Raw genomic sequence first — 15,208 nt, 5'->3', positions numbered from 1 at the left:
CACTGATTTCAGTGGACAGGAAAAGACCATCTGTTAATTAGCTGATGTGAGCAGGAGCCAAAAGCTGCCAAACTGGCACACCTTCACCCTGGAGGAAACACTCCTACTGCCTCTTTGTGAGCACTGGGATGTCTCCTTTGATATTTCTTGATTAGATATTGCTGTTTCATGAGTCAGGAAAGAGATCACAGCTTTTCATTGAAGTTTTCTTTTCCTCAAAGTAGCAGGAGTCTTGGCCACCAGCCTCAGATAACCACATCATCCTGCCCTTCAACTTTGCTTACTCTTAGTCCTACTTCAGAGCAAGCATGGAGTGAAGCAGTTCCAGGGAATCAACCAGCCTTCCCTCCTAGAAGCAGCTGTTTCCTTCCACCCAGAAGCCTTCTCTGCACCCAAACCCCTCATCCTGGCCATCTTCTGATGGACCTGGGCTAATGACTCATAACCAGGTGCTGTGGGCAGGATGCCCATTTCTGCTCAGTGCTGCCCACCGAGCTGCTTTTTATCTCTTGAAGTATTTATAAACTGGCAGTGACACATTCACTGGGAATATGAGCTTTCATAGCCGCCATATGCCACTTTAGAGGACAAAACATCATCTTCAGGGGGGAAAAAAACACCCCACCAACAACTTCACACACTTCCTAATCATTCTTATTCATCCCAGCCATCCATTTATTGCTTCCCATTCATCTCTGTTTTTAATGACTCAGCTGGTGATCTCTTGCTTACATTGAATCAGTCCCAATGCTATTATCTCTCGCAGCTCATTTTGCAGCAAGACTTTAACTCAATTTTTTTTCCCCCCAGCTGTACAGCTGCTTCCAGGCTGCCAACATTACCAAGTCTCGACACCACAAAAGCAGCAAGGCAGCAAGAGCATATGATTTGTATTTCGTGCTGAAATCTGGAAAGATTTCCCCTCCCTAATATTTAGCATTAAATCATAGTGAAACTTGCAAGCTTTCCATCAGGTGATGATTTTAAAAGTCACAGGACTAATTAAAAACATTTTGTGCCTCAGCTGAGCTCTATGATTAGATTAATGTTACAAATTAACTTGTAACTGACATGCAAAATAATTCCATTTGCTGAGGCATGCCCAATAATAGTTAATCTTCCCTTTCATTCTATGGGGTTTGACTTTTATAGGGTATTATTGTGGCAAATAACATCTATTCATAACTCCTGCTTTCCATAGCTGAGCACAGTTTATGGTTTATGAGCAGGTTTAATCATTCTTTTTTCAGTCCTATGGTATACCTGGAGATATTTGCTGAGGAACGGGGATGGGAGATTAAAAATGATCAGAAAATGTCCTGTGAACCAGGGAGGAGCAGCCCCAGGTGATGCTCAGGGGCTGCATTGGGCAGGCTCAGTTATTCTCCTTGACAGACAAATGGAATGGAATGGAATGGAATGGAATGGAATGGAATGGAATGGAATGGAATGGAATAGAATAGAATAGAATAGAATAGAATAGAATAGAATAGAATAGAATAGAATAGACCAAGTTGGAAGAGACCTTCAAGATCATCGCGTCCAACCCATCATCCAACACCATCTAATCAACTAAACCATGCAACCAAGCACCCCATCAAGTCTCCTCCTAAACACCTCCAATGATGGCAACTCAACCACCTCCCTGGGCAGCACATTCCAATGGGCAATCACTCACTCTATGAAGAATTTCTTCCTAAGATCCAGTCTAAACCTCCCCTGGTGCAGCTTGGGACTGTGTCTTCTTGTTCTGGTGCTAGTTGCCTCGGAGAAGAGACTGGCCCCCGCCTGTCTGGAACCTCCCTTCAGGCAGTTGTAAAGAGCAATAAGGTCTCCCTTGAGCCTCCTCTTCACCAGGCTAAACAATCCCAGCTCCCTCAGCCTCTCCTCACAGGGCTGTGCTCAAGATGACCCTGACCTTACTAAGCAGATACTAAACAGATTTGTGAACATCTCCATCCAAGTACCGAGCTCACGTTGCTCCAGAAAGAGACAAATCCATCTGGGTTTGTACATTTAATTTCTCTTGGTAAGACTCACTGAGTTTTTCTCAGAGAGTTTGGCTTCAGAGGATTATCAGCATTACTTCTGTTGTGGCTGATAAACGCCATATGGATCACATGTAATCCACTCGCTGGTTTAGGAACCAGGAAGCCTCCCAGGAGTGAGATAAATCCACATCTCAGTCCTGTGAATAGGGCTTGTCCTCAGGGCACTGGTTCAGTTAAAGGGAGATAAAAGAAAGCACAGAGTGATGGTGTTGTTCACACACAATGCTGGATTGTTCTCCTGGCAGCTGGGGAACCTTCCCCAACTCACTCCAACTGTGGAACTTGCATATTTTTTTAGCATGCTTTTAAGAAGCATCCCATTGGTTCAGCAGTAAGAATCACAGAATGATAGAGGTTGGAAGAGACCTCTGGAGATCATCAAGTTCCACCCCCCTACCAGAGCAGGTTCACCCACAGCAGGTTGCACAGAATGACATCCAGGTGGGTTTTGAACGACTGCAGAGATGAAGACTACCGCCTCTCTGGGCAGCCCATTCCAGTGCTCCACCACCCTCACAGTAAAGAAGTTCCTCCTCATGTGTAGATAGAATATCCAATGTTCAATTTTGTGCCAGTTACCTCTTGTCTTGTTGCTGGGCACCACTGAAAAAAGACTGAGCCCATCCTCCTGATGTTGATAATCATTGATATGCTGATAAGAAGGAGACTACTATCGCCAGGATCAGCATCAAGGCCAGCTTGGAGTCTTTTGCAAACAACTCCTACAGGAATAGCATTGTCCTGCACACAAGGAAAGGTTTCAGGAATGACAAACACACAGAGCAGCCAGCTGACCATATACCCAACACTGTGCTCACCATCACTGCTGCAGGGACAGCTGAAGCACAGAGAGTGGTCTAGAAGCAAATGACAGCAGGAATATCCTGGCCTACTGCTCATGTCAGAGACCTGTTTTTACATGGTTGGTCCCAGTGGGGTCTGAAGCATGGATGAGAGCAGTACAAACTGGCTTGAAATTATCACATGAGCAAGGACACATTATAATTAAATAAATTCCAAGGAGTAAAGCTTAGCACTCACAAATCCTTTGTGAGTTTTCCAAGCACTTTCCATTCACTGGCAAATTAAGGCAATAATATGCAAGAAATCAGGAAGGTGGCTTGGATAATTTTCAATTAGCTGCTTGGAAATGCTTTGAAGATAAACCTAGCCAGATTTTCTGAGCTTAATTCTTTGCTCCAGCTTATCTGTGCAAACACAATTGGCTGCAGCAGCCTTAGACCATCCTTAAAAACTTGCAGTGCCAATGCACAAAGCAGTTTGAACCCAGTCACTATATTTTGCATAGCAAAGATTAGCCAGACAAAAGGTTCTTTTATGCTTTAAGACCTAACTCCCTCTCCCTAATGTCACTCTTGCTTTAGGAACTTTTTCCTACCCATAAGCTTGGTCAGTAATGAGAAGGTTTCCACGCTGGCACAGTACTGAGCTCTCCAGCCATGGAGCTGGGTGTCTCCATGGCTTTTCCTCTGCACACACACCACCTTAGCATTTTCCTTAGCTCTGTCCCCAGCATGGTCTTCTTTTCACAGAATCACACAGAATCCCAGGATGGTGGAGGTTGGATATCATCTAGTCCAACAGCCCTGCTAAAGCAGGGTCACCCACAGCAGGTTGCCCTGGATCACAATGTCCATGTGGGTTTGGAATCTCTCCAGGGAAGGAGACTCCACAACCTCTCTGGGCAGCCTGCTCCAGGGCTCCGGCACCCTCACAGAAAAGAAATTCTCCCTGATGTTTAAGTGGAACTTCTTTTTGTTCTAGTTTATGCCTGCTGCCCCTTTTCCTGCCACTGGGCACTGCTGAGAAGAGTCTGGCCCCATCCTCTGGACTCTTAGCCTTTAGATATCAATAAGAATTGCTAAGATCCCCATTTCCCATCATTTTACAGCCCATTTAAGGATTCTCAATACTCAGGGTGATGTTTCAGCTTGAGCCATTAGTCAGCTTCCTCCAGTGATTACCAGTGAGTTCCTACCCCTCCTCTGTTTCCATGCAGAGGATGCAGATTCAGGCAAGTCCTTTCTGATGTAAGAAACGAAACGAAAGGACCACAAGCCGACTGAGCAATGCGAGACACGCTCCTCTGCTGCTGCTAAACATAGAAGCAATCAAAATGCAGAAAATGCAATATCCTGTGTTACACAATGCAGGGATGCTGAGCACAGGATAAATATAACCAAATAACACTGACATCTACCATGGTTTACAGAAACCTGCTCTTCTTCATCCTCCTGGTTTCATCGGTATGAAAGCAAAAACAAAAAGGGTAAACAAGAGGAAATGAGACCAAGAAATGGTGTGGGGAAGATGAGTTTTGGCACAAACAACACCAGGCCCCTCTGCTGGAGGTGGATAGTATACAGGATCCTCCTTGCAAACAGAGGACAACAGTCAGGCTGGAACAGCAAAGCTTTTTGCTCACAGGCTTTTCATAGAAGCAGAGAATCAACCAGATTGGAAGAGACCTCCAAGATCATCCAGTCCAGCCTATCACTCAGCCCTATCCAATCAACTAGACCATGGCACTAAGTGCCTCATCCAGTCCTTTCTTGAAGATCTTCAGGGACGGCAACTCCACCACCTCCCTGGGCAGCCCCTTCCAGTGGTAAATCACTTTCTCTTCGAAGAACTTCTTCCTAATATCCAGCCTGAACCTGCCCTGGCACAACTTGAGATTGTGTCCTCTGGTTCTGCTGCTGGTTGCCTGGGAGAAGAGACCAACCCCCACCTGGCTACAACCTCCCTTCAGGTAGTTGTAGACAGCAATGAGGCCTCCCCTGAGCCTCCTCTTCTCCAGGCTAAACAACTCCATCACTGCTGCAGAACAGCTTTTCATTGAGATATTTCCCTTATGTGTCTTTTTTTCCCCCACTCAGTGATCAATTCCTACATCACACCAAGCTGCACTCCTCTTGCAGGCTATCGGCAATCTATTTTTGGCTTGATTGTAGCAGCAAAAGCAGAAACACAATCAGGCTCAAAGCCAGAACTATTTATGCCCTAACTCGGACCACAACCCTCCTTTCTACAGCAAATTGCTCAAAAAAACCCCACATTTCCATGATTCCCCCTCCCAGAACACTTGCTATGCCTGTGCTACTGCAGACTGTGAGCCAGCAGCTGCTGGAAATGGGTTTCACATGACCCCTGGCTGTTCAAGAACCATTCCATCATGGGGTCTTAATGTCTTTTCCTTTCAAATGGATCAAAAAGTTCAAATATTTGGAGATGAAATGCCAGTCTTAAATCCATGATTTCTGCTGCAGTGTGGGAAGAACTCTATGTGATGTCCTGAGGTGTTAAGAGATCTTGCATGGGCCGTAGTCTCCATCTTGTCCCTTTTACACTCTGGGAACAAAGGGTTGGAGGTCAACATCCAAACTACCTTGTACTTCATTTTTTTCCTGAGAAAAGATTGCCTCTCAACCCCTCTTTTTCACAGTAAGTGGACTCCCTAGGGGAAATTGTGTACCATGAGGTCATATTGCTCTACCAGCCAATGACTGTCTTTAGCTCAAGCCTTCTATGACAAGTTCTCCAGCTCAACCCTATGTTGGTGGGCTGGAGGTTCACCCATTCCTCTCTCAAACCAGGCAAGACAGAGCTGAAGGGAGCCCTTTAGAATTGCTAAATGCACCACAGAGAAAAAAACCTGCTGATCATCAGCTTCCCCTGCAACCATCATCATCCTCAGCAAGCACACAAGTCCATGAGATGGGCAGAGGGTGGAAACACTGCGTCAAGTGTGAGTACAAGAGACAAATGACAGGATTCAGCCAGGGAAGGATTCAGGAAGGATTCAGGAAGGATTCAGCCAAGGGAAGAGTATTTCCCACACGAGCCCACTCTTTTTTTCCACATCAGCAAGTAATAGCTTCCCCAAACAGCCCCTGGAGCAGAAGCTCACTGGTGCACACCGCTTAGCCTGGATCTTGTTTAACACTCAGTGATGTTCTCTAATCCTCTTAGGTATTGGTCTTGAGATTCCTGTCGAGCAGGAGAACAGCACAGCACTTAAATGAACTCTCTGCTTGAAATGGACCATTCTGCAAAGTACAGTAAAACTCCAGCTGCCCAGGGTTTTTTTTTGCTTAACCTCAGATTAGCACCTAGGAAATCACTCTGGCAAAATAACCTCAATTTCCACATCTCAGGTGACTCCCTGAAGTCATCCTGCATTAGGACTGGGATTTCTCTCTCTCTCTCTTAATTACTGATTTAAAGTTAAGTACCTAATTGGAGTTATCCACTTCTATTGTGTCTCTTTGCCCACTGGCTGGAAATCAAAACATTCAGGTTGTCTACAGCCCTCAAGCCACGTCTGCACAACCACCATGTTGCGTGTTACTAAATCACTCATTACTGCAGATATCATCTGGAGCAGGAACAGGCACATAATCATATTTCTGTTGGATTAGCCAAGCATATTACCCAGAGCTTACTCTGGCCTCATGTTGGCTACCACAACACAAACAATATTTGATCAAGCACAAAGCCAGATGGCACAACATTAACCCTTTCAGCACAAATCAGATGCAGCACTTTGGACAAGATGAGTAGCTGTAGAACTTCTGACACGGTGCTCACAGCCTCACTGAGGACTGAGAAATTACTTCCCTGATCCTACCACTGCTGCTGACTCAAGAGTGAGGTTTGCTCACATAGAAATTCAAGAAGGGTTCCCAAGACTGCCTCCAGACAGCGCTCAAAGGGAATAAATTTTGGCTGGTTTGCAGGGGTAGGCAAGGAAGACTTTTTATCACCTTTTGAAAACAAAAAGGGGGAAAAAAGGAGGAAAAAAAGCAGTATTTAAAATTTTGCATTAATTTAAAACAAGAATGCTGGAGACAGATAATCATAGAACCATAGAATCAATAAGGTTGGAAAAGACCTCAAAGATCATCAAGTCCAACCTGGCACCCAACACCTCATGACTACTAAACCATGGCACCAAGTGCCACATCCAATCCCCTCTTGAATACCTCCAGGGATGATGATTCCACCACCTCCCTGAGCAGCACATTCCAACAGCTAACAACTCTCTCAGTGAAGAACTTTCTCCTCACCTCAAGCCTAAACATCCCCTGGCACAGCTTGAGACTGTGTCCTCTTGTTCTGGTGCTGGTTGCCTGGGAGAAGAGACCAACCCCCTCTTGGCTACAACCTCCCTTCAGGTAGTTGTAGAGAGCAATAAGGTCTCCCTTGAGCCTCCTCTTCTCCAGGCTAAGCAACCCCAGCTCCCTCAGCCTCTCCTCACAGGGCTGTGCTCAAGGCCTCTCCCCAGCATCATTGCCCTTCTCTGGACACATTCAAGTGTCTCAATGTCCTTCTTAAACTGAGGGGCCCAGAACTGGACACAGGACTCAAGGTGTGGTCTAACCAGTGCAGTGTACAGGGGCAGAATGACCTCCCTGCTCCTGCTGGCCACACTATTCCTGATGCAGGCCAGGATGCCGTTGGCCCTCTTGGCCACCTGGGCACACTGCTGGCTCATGTTCAGCCAGCAATCAATCAGTACCTCCTGGTCCCTTTCTGTCTGGCTGCTCTCCAGCCACTCCAACCCCAGCCTAATCAGTGTACCACAGGCTGGATAGTGACTTTTCACTCCTCTTAGTTCAGTTTCTTCATCATCTTAAAATATTCTTTCCAAGGTTTTCCACTAAATAAGAGGAAAATACTCAACATTAAAGGGATCACAGGTTGGTCAGGGCTGTAGTGGCACTCCCAAAAAGACTGTTTCTGTTGCAACTAGACCTGTATCTGGCTCAAAGGATCTAAACCCTCTATGAGACTGAATCTGCTGCAGCAATACAAACACCATACAGCTGCTTTGAAAGCACTGTGGGGAAATATTTTTATGCTAGCATATCTCCATGGCATCTGCCCTCTCCTCATTCATAGTGCAGGATCAGATTGGCCATGGAGGGAAGGCTTCAGTAAGCCCATCCAGATCAGGCAAGGTTGAGGAGCCTCACTGCTGGGCCAAGAGTTGGACTTCTATTTTCTGTGGGACTTTTAAAGCAAACCAAATATTTAATTCAGTTTTCCAATCTGATTTATATTGAATTTATAAGGAGAGACTCTGAGGGGACAGAAAATCTGACAGAGCCTTCAGATGTTTTGGAGACTCTTTTTGGTGTCATGGGTTAGTGTCATTTATTTCTTAATGCCATCTAGAAAAATGAAACTCCTATCTCAGAGCACACCCAAAGCACTTGAGTTCACAACCAGGAAGCCATAGCTATACAAAAATGCCAAAAAGTACTTTTTGTTGGATTTTTTTCAGCAGAGCATTGCAAAGTCAAAGTAGTTTTTGGGAAGAGAAGTGTTTGCCCCTGATTTCTCAACATGGAAATGACTCCTTAACGTCTTCAAACCACTGGGTGCCATCCCCAAAGCTTGCCAGCAGTTCATTTTCTTTCTCACAGAGGCCAAACCAAGATATGAGAACTCAAATGAGCAAAGACTACTGATGCCATACAGCAGTATACATCAATGATAGCAATCAAATTCAATTTTACAGTAATTATGCATGTCAGTGGAAAAGCACAAGAGGAGAAATGGGACCAGTGTATCCACTGCTCCAAGAATTTCCACAACTGCTGGAAAGGCTCAGCACTGCCAAATGAGGTGAACAAGAACAGGCAGAGCATTTCCCAATGCTAAAATATTCCCCTTGCTCAAACTCATTTACAATCTAGACATGGAATGACATTGTTTCTGACAGCAGCAACATAGCTGCACCCCAGATTTAGGGGTACTTCAGCCTGAAGAGAGGTTTAAGGTTAGAATAACATTACTCTGTTAATATTAAACACTTCACTGCCTCATCTCATGCCCTCCACTGTACTAACGAGAAGGCTGATACAGAATCTATTACAGTTAGTGGCTGTCTCCCAGTACTTGCCTACAATCGCTCATCACAGCTATCAAAGGAGGATGGATGCTTTTGCCCAGGATTCATAAACTAGATTAAGTCCTTGACCTCTCTCAGAGCATTTTTTCTCACAAAGTGTTTGCAGAAACTCTTTGTTCTCAAATCCTCCAGTTCTGCATCACCACTCGTATGCTGGGAGGTTACTCAAAGCCAAGATGGAAGAAAAGTAATTGTACCATGGGGAGGTCTTGCAGTAAATCAGTTGTGAAAAGGGAAAGGAGACTGGCTCCAGCATAGGAGCAGCTCTTGCATCTGGACATCCCAGGCTAGAGAGGGCTCCTGCCAAAATGCAGGAGCAGGGAAAGCCTTGCATTAATGGGATTGTGCAAGATGAGAATGTCCCAGGCTCTGAAGAATCAACTTAGGGGCAGCAGCTCAAGGAACCAGGTGAGGATGACAAGAAACCCAAATGGTAAAGCAGAATACTTGGGAATTTGGTAACAAGTGCCTGCCCCTGCAGGCAAAGGCAGGTTTCTGGGCTTGATGCACTTGAGACACTCAATTAAATAGAGGAAAGCAGAACTGCTGCTTGTTAGAGTGGACTGAGCAAAATAAGTGGCACAAAGCGAAGCCACCATTCACTTTTTTGTGCTACTGCAGGGCATAAAGCCCCAAAGAGGAGAGTAGGATGCTCCTTAACACACTCCATGCTGTACAGGCACACATACAAAATGATTAAAGCTGCCTCAAGGAGTTAGCAATCGGAAATCATGAGGCACTGAGCAGCTGGATGCTGATCTCCCTAAGCTGGTGGGTATTTCTTTTGTTAGTGGCTGATCCCATCCTCTCTCTTGCCTGAAAATCTCTAATCTCTGTAAAGATTTCTATTAAGTACTTGCACAGGTAACTCCTGGGTTTGCTGGCCAAGAATACCAAACTCTCACAGGAACTGCTGCTTCCTGTCTCATTTGTCAGCCCAGGATCCTGCTTAATGTTTTTGCCACCATCACTTTGTGGGCTGGATCCACATGTGTGGGGTGATTTAAGGTTATCATCAGCAGAGGTTTCACAGGGCTTCAGATGATGCTGTCACACATTGACATGCTCCTTGCACATCTGCATGGTTGTGACCAAGTTATTCTATGGCAGGTGGATGTGGTCTGCCCCTCACAGCCTGCTTCAGTTTCTGATCATTTTTTGTAGCCTGCAGGCTAGACATCTTTGCATATAAATAGCTACTTTTTTTTTCTTCTCTTCTCTCTTTCCCCCCCACCCCCCTTTTCATTATTTGACTCACTCTCTCCCCACCACTTCATCCTTTTCACCCTTTTCCTCACGTTTACAACAGCTCAAGTCCATTCTCCTCTAAAGATCTTTGTGTGCCTTCCCCCTCAAAGGCTGTTTTAACTGTGTGTTTTTACAACCAAGTGGCACCAGAGAAAGCAGAAGCCCAGAAATCCAAAATAAAAGGAGGTGCCAGACTGGGATAACTTCACATTTGCAGCACGTTGCCTGGGAAAATCAGGCAGTCAATAAAATAGTGATGAAACATTAATACACCAAACTCATGTGGTTAATGCCTGCTTGTGCCTTGTGAGCTCTCAGGACTTGAACCCCGCTCTTCTCTTATAAAAATGCTTTTGATTTGTATCCCACGAGCAAATAGGTTAGTGGAAGCAATATATAGGTCAGGTGATGAGCACTCCGATTTCAGCTCAGCACGCTGCCTGCTTCTTCCTTCCCTAACTTCAGTTATTGCCCTCTCAAAACAGGGAGCGTTTTATCATTCACACACTTTCCACTTGCTGCATGGATCACTTTGCCAAGCCACCACAGTCCCTTCGCTTATCTTCTCTGCCCTTTTTTTCTTTCTTTTCGGTTGTTGTTCCATTCCCCACAGAAAAGCAAGGCTTTGATAAAAGGAAATCAAACAGACCACGGTGAATCAGTTCTAACGAATTTCAGTTGCAAGGTGGCAATACCGTCTTTGGAGCATCACCGGAGATGCCTCGCAAATGGAAAAATCTCAGTGACTTTGGCTATTTTGATGACTTCCCCCGGCTCCCTTGCCATCAAACGCGATTTGCCCAACGCGGAGCGGGAGCTCTGTCCATCAAACCACCGTTCCCACACAAAAGCCCGCACGCCCGGGGCTGGAGCACTGTCTCCGGGCACCTAACCCCATTCCCCAGACCCGAACCCCTCCATCCCAGGGCCGCTGCGAGCCAAATCTCAGGGCTTTTCACCATGCTGCGAGGAGCGGCGGACGATCCGCGCCCATTGCCGGGGCTCCCCGCACCGCTCCTGCAGACACGTGCGGCACCGCCCGGTGGATCCTGCCGTGGTTGTGGGGGTGTTCACTCGGGCAGCCCCCACCCCGCAGTCACATCCATCCCTCCAGCATCCCTCCCGCATCTCCCCGCCAGGCCCTGGTACCTGCCACCGGTCGCCGCCGCTGCCCTCTCGCCTCCACCCCCGCGCTACCGAGCCCCCGCCGCTGGGGAGGGCGGGCACTCCGCCATGACGGACGGGCCACTCCTCCAATCAGACATGGACGCCGGTGGGGAACTGGCAAATGGCAGAGCGAAAGAGGCCAAAGCGAAAGTGCGATTAAGGCAGCGGGGAGAGGGATGGATGGATGGATGGAGGGATGGATGGAGGGATGGATGAGGGGAGAGGATGGATGGGGAGAGGAATGGGTGAGAGCACGGCAGGGGGAGAGGGAGAGGAAGAGGAAGAGCAGGAAGAGGAAGGACAGGGAGAGGGTTCTGTGTTGGGGAATAAAAGGGAGAGAGGGGCAACAAGGGGAGGGTGGGGAGAGGGATGGACGGGATAGGGAGAGGATGGTAAGGGGGAGGGGGACTGGGATGGATGGGAGTAGGGGAGAGGGAGAGAAGGACAACGAGAGAATCCTTTGTTAGGAGGAAGAAAAGGGAGAGGGGGGAAGCAAGGGGAGGATGAAGAGAGGGATGAAGCTTTGAGAAGACACAGAGTGAGGAGAGAGCAGGGTAGAGGCAGGTGCATCATATGAAAAACGCCCAAGTGTCCCATCCCACTGTGCATTTGGAGCCTTGCAGCACCCACAGAGGACTTGGGCAGTCCCTCTAACCTCTTGCCCCCCACCCCGGGGGCTATCACAGTTTTCTCATCCTCCTCCTCACCCCCAGATGCTCAAGAAGAAGTTCTGGGATGCATCCATGCACCAGACTGAAGGGAGAAACTATGTAGGAGCCACATCCGTCACTGTGTTGGCAGATAGTAGTAGCAGGAATTAAGTCTTTACCTCCAGCTACTGCAGTGAGCTGTGCTCACAGAAAAGGAGGAAAGAAGTTGGAGAGCAGATGCATGGGCATTATTTTTTCTGTGGCACAAACAGAGCTACTGTGGTGTTATCTTTATTGGTGCAATGCCAGGCATTCTGAGGCTGGGCACAGCCAGGTTCGTGGCTGCAGAGGAAGAACAACTCCTGCCAGAGCTGGTGGAGCTGTGCAGGAAATCCGTGCAAACATCCCATTCCCCTTTGATTTGCATAAACACATTTGTTTGGGCCTTTTTCTCTGCTGTTTGGGGATTTGCTGCCACAGAGGGATGTTCACAGGCAGCAGAGGGTGCCCATGTGTGATAACACAGAGGAGTCTCGAAGCCAGCACCCACGCCTGAGACCTCCACACCCTCCAGGACATAAATCACTTGGGCAGGAAGAATCTCAGCAGATGTTACTCCTACATGCATGAGGGTCTAACCATGCAGCTCTTGCTTGCCTACTTGAGTTTTTTCTGAGATCTGCCTCACATCACTTGGGAGTCTGGCCTGTTTCAGCACGTTCAGAGATAAATAATTCAGGCACTGTGTGTTCAGCTCTTTAAAGTGCAATCACTTCTTCATTATCCAGAGTGCACAGGATAACCTGGGTAATGGACTCAGAGAATCACAGAATGGTAGGGGTTGGAAGGGACCTCTGGAGGTCATCTAGTCCAATCCCCCTACTAAAGCAGGAACAAGTCTAGGTGCATGTTAAAAGTCTCCAGAGAAGGGCACTCCACTAACCTCTCTGGGCAGCCTGGTCCAGGGCTCTATCACCCTCAAAGTAAAGAAATTTCTCCTTAAATTCAAGTGAAACCTCCTGTGTTGTAGTTTGTACCCCTTGTCCCCTGTCCTATCACTGGCCACCACTGAAAAGAGCCCAGACCCCTTCTCATGGCCTCACCCTTTAGATATTTATATGCATTTATAAGATCTCTCAGTCTGCTCTTTTCCAGGCTGAAGAGTGCCAAGTCTCTCAGCCTTTCCTCCTCCCAGAGATGCTCCAGTTCCCTCAATATATTTGTGTCCTCAACTGGACTCTCTCCAATAGTTTCCTGTCCCTCTTGAACTGGGGAGCCCAAAACTGGACACAATACTCCAGGTGTGGCCTCACTAGGGAGGAATAGAGAGGCAGGAGAACCTCCTTCAGCCTGCTGGCCACACTCATCCTAATGCACCCCAGAATACCATTGCCCTTCTTGGTCACAAGGACACCTTGCTGGTTTATGGTGAACTTGCTGACCACCAGCAGGTGTCCAAGCTGTGGCAGTGTGCTGCTTGCACTGCTGCCTCCCAATTGTTCTCTGAAGTAAGGGCTTTGGGATGGAGCTGGAAAGTGGTGCCTTTTTGTCTCATCCTTGTTGTGCCCATTGGAGCTGAACGAGCTTCTTGCAGGTTTTGCTTTCACTCACTGGTCTAAACTGGGAGCTTTTAGTGCAAACTCACACGTGGGAGAGCCTGCTGTTTGCGACATGTTGTGCTTAGGAAACCCAGGAAGCTTTTACTCCATGGACACACACTGATCTTGATGAGACTGGTTCCCTGTACAGTGATGTTAGGACACTGTTTTGGCTGGTGCTGTACAAGCATTGATGAGTAAGGCCCTGTTTCAAGCTGTTTATATTTGAAATAAACAGGGTGGAAAGAAGAACAGCTGTGCAGAGGTGGTGGTGTGTCAAGAGCATCCGAGCTGGGGAAACCCCTTCGTGTTTCCTGTTCAGCTGAAGGCCAAGCTGCACTCATCACTGCCTCCAGCTTCAGGGTGATGCTTCCCTGCTCCTCAGCTCTCCTCACTTTTTCCACATACATTTTGGTCCTTCCTGCCTTTGCTGAGGTTGTCCTCACAGGTGCAGAGCAATTTTGTTACTTTATTTGTGGTGTTTTTTTCATTCACCGTCTCAAAATATGTTACCTCTTGGGGGAGGGAGATGTAAGGAAATGGAGCTTGTCCTATGGATTTGCATAAGCTAATGATAATAGTGATAATGTGTCAAAGGGAGAAGGTGTGGCAAGGAAGGGCAGAGGTCACCTGAAAGAAATCTCCTGCAAAAGCCTGTAAAAGTTGCTGGGCAGTGGCATGGTAAATCAGTCTTGCCATCTTTGCTGATTCACTTGTAAATGCAAAGGAGTCTGTCCCAGGGGCAAGTTTAATTTCAAACTCTGTTTTAAGGCCCCCAGGGCTCAGCCTTCATGAGCAAATGCTCACTTTGCTGCATGAGTGGCACAAAGCTTCTCTGGAGCCCTGGACTTGGCTTATCCTGAAGACTTTTGTAGCTGTTTTAAGGGATTGGAGAAGATAAATTCATATACCCACATTCTAGAAAGTCAAGAAGAGTGTGTGATGCAAAGAAAGCTGGTGAAGGCAGGCTTGGAAAGGATGGGTGAGATTTGGGCAGAGACTTGATGAGCACAGAAGGGAGCATGAGCAGGGTGGCAGGGACCTGGGCATGAGGGTATTGAGGCTTGGCGTGGACTCAGATTGTGCCTTGCTCTGCTTCTCTCCTGGCTCTGCAAACCTGTGAAGGAGAAGTATGCAACAGGAGTGAAGGGAAAGGTATGATGGGGCAATGGTTTGAAACTAAAAGAGGGGGATTTTGGCTCAATCTAAGGAAGATATTTTTTTAGACTGGGAGTGCTGAGACACTGGCCCAGGCTGCCCAGACATGTGGGAGATGCCCCATCCTTGGAAACCTTCCAGGTCAGTTTGGACAGGGCTCTGAGCAAGCTGCTCTAGTTGAAGATAATCCTCCTCTCTGCAGGAGGTTGGACTAGATGACCTTGAAAGGTCCTTTCCAACTCTATGATTCCATGACTCTGTGTATTGCAGAAGAATTAGAAAAGTACTTGCTAGAGCATAGTCCTTGACCTGCTGTGATCCACAGACACCTGTGCCCTGTCCCCTGTACTGCTGGGAACATGCACCAGCTTTGCTTGACAGCATCTGGCCTAGATA

The 15,208-nt window shown here is 47.2% G+C and overlaps 1 protein-coding gene across 1 annotated transcript in view; it reads right to left on the bottom strand.

The window, feature by feature from the left end:
- SLCO4A1 (solute carrier organic anion transporter family member 4A1) overlaps positions 1-11,437 on the bottom strand; it is a 31,513-nt gene extending 20,076 nt beyond the window's left edge. Inside the window, exon 1 of the mRNA XM_054173664.1 lies at positions 11,389-11,437. The gene's annotated coding sequence lies outside the window, so the exon portion shown is untranslated. The remainder of the gene's footprint in view (positions 1-11,388) is intronic.
- Between the last annotated feature and the right edge of the window lie 3,771 nt (positions 11,438-15,208).

This window comes from Dryobates pubescens, chromosome 26 (genome assembly GCF_014839835.1).
Source record: "Dryobates pubescens isolate bDryPub1 chromosome 26, bDryPub1.pri, whole genome shotgun sequence".
NCBI lineage: Eukaryota > Metazoa > Chordata > Aves > Piciformes > Picidae > Dryobates > Dryobates pubescens.
The sequence above is the reverse complement of the archived record's forward strand: the minus strand, read 5'-3'. Positions and strand labels throughout refer to the sequence as shown.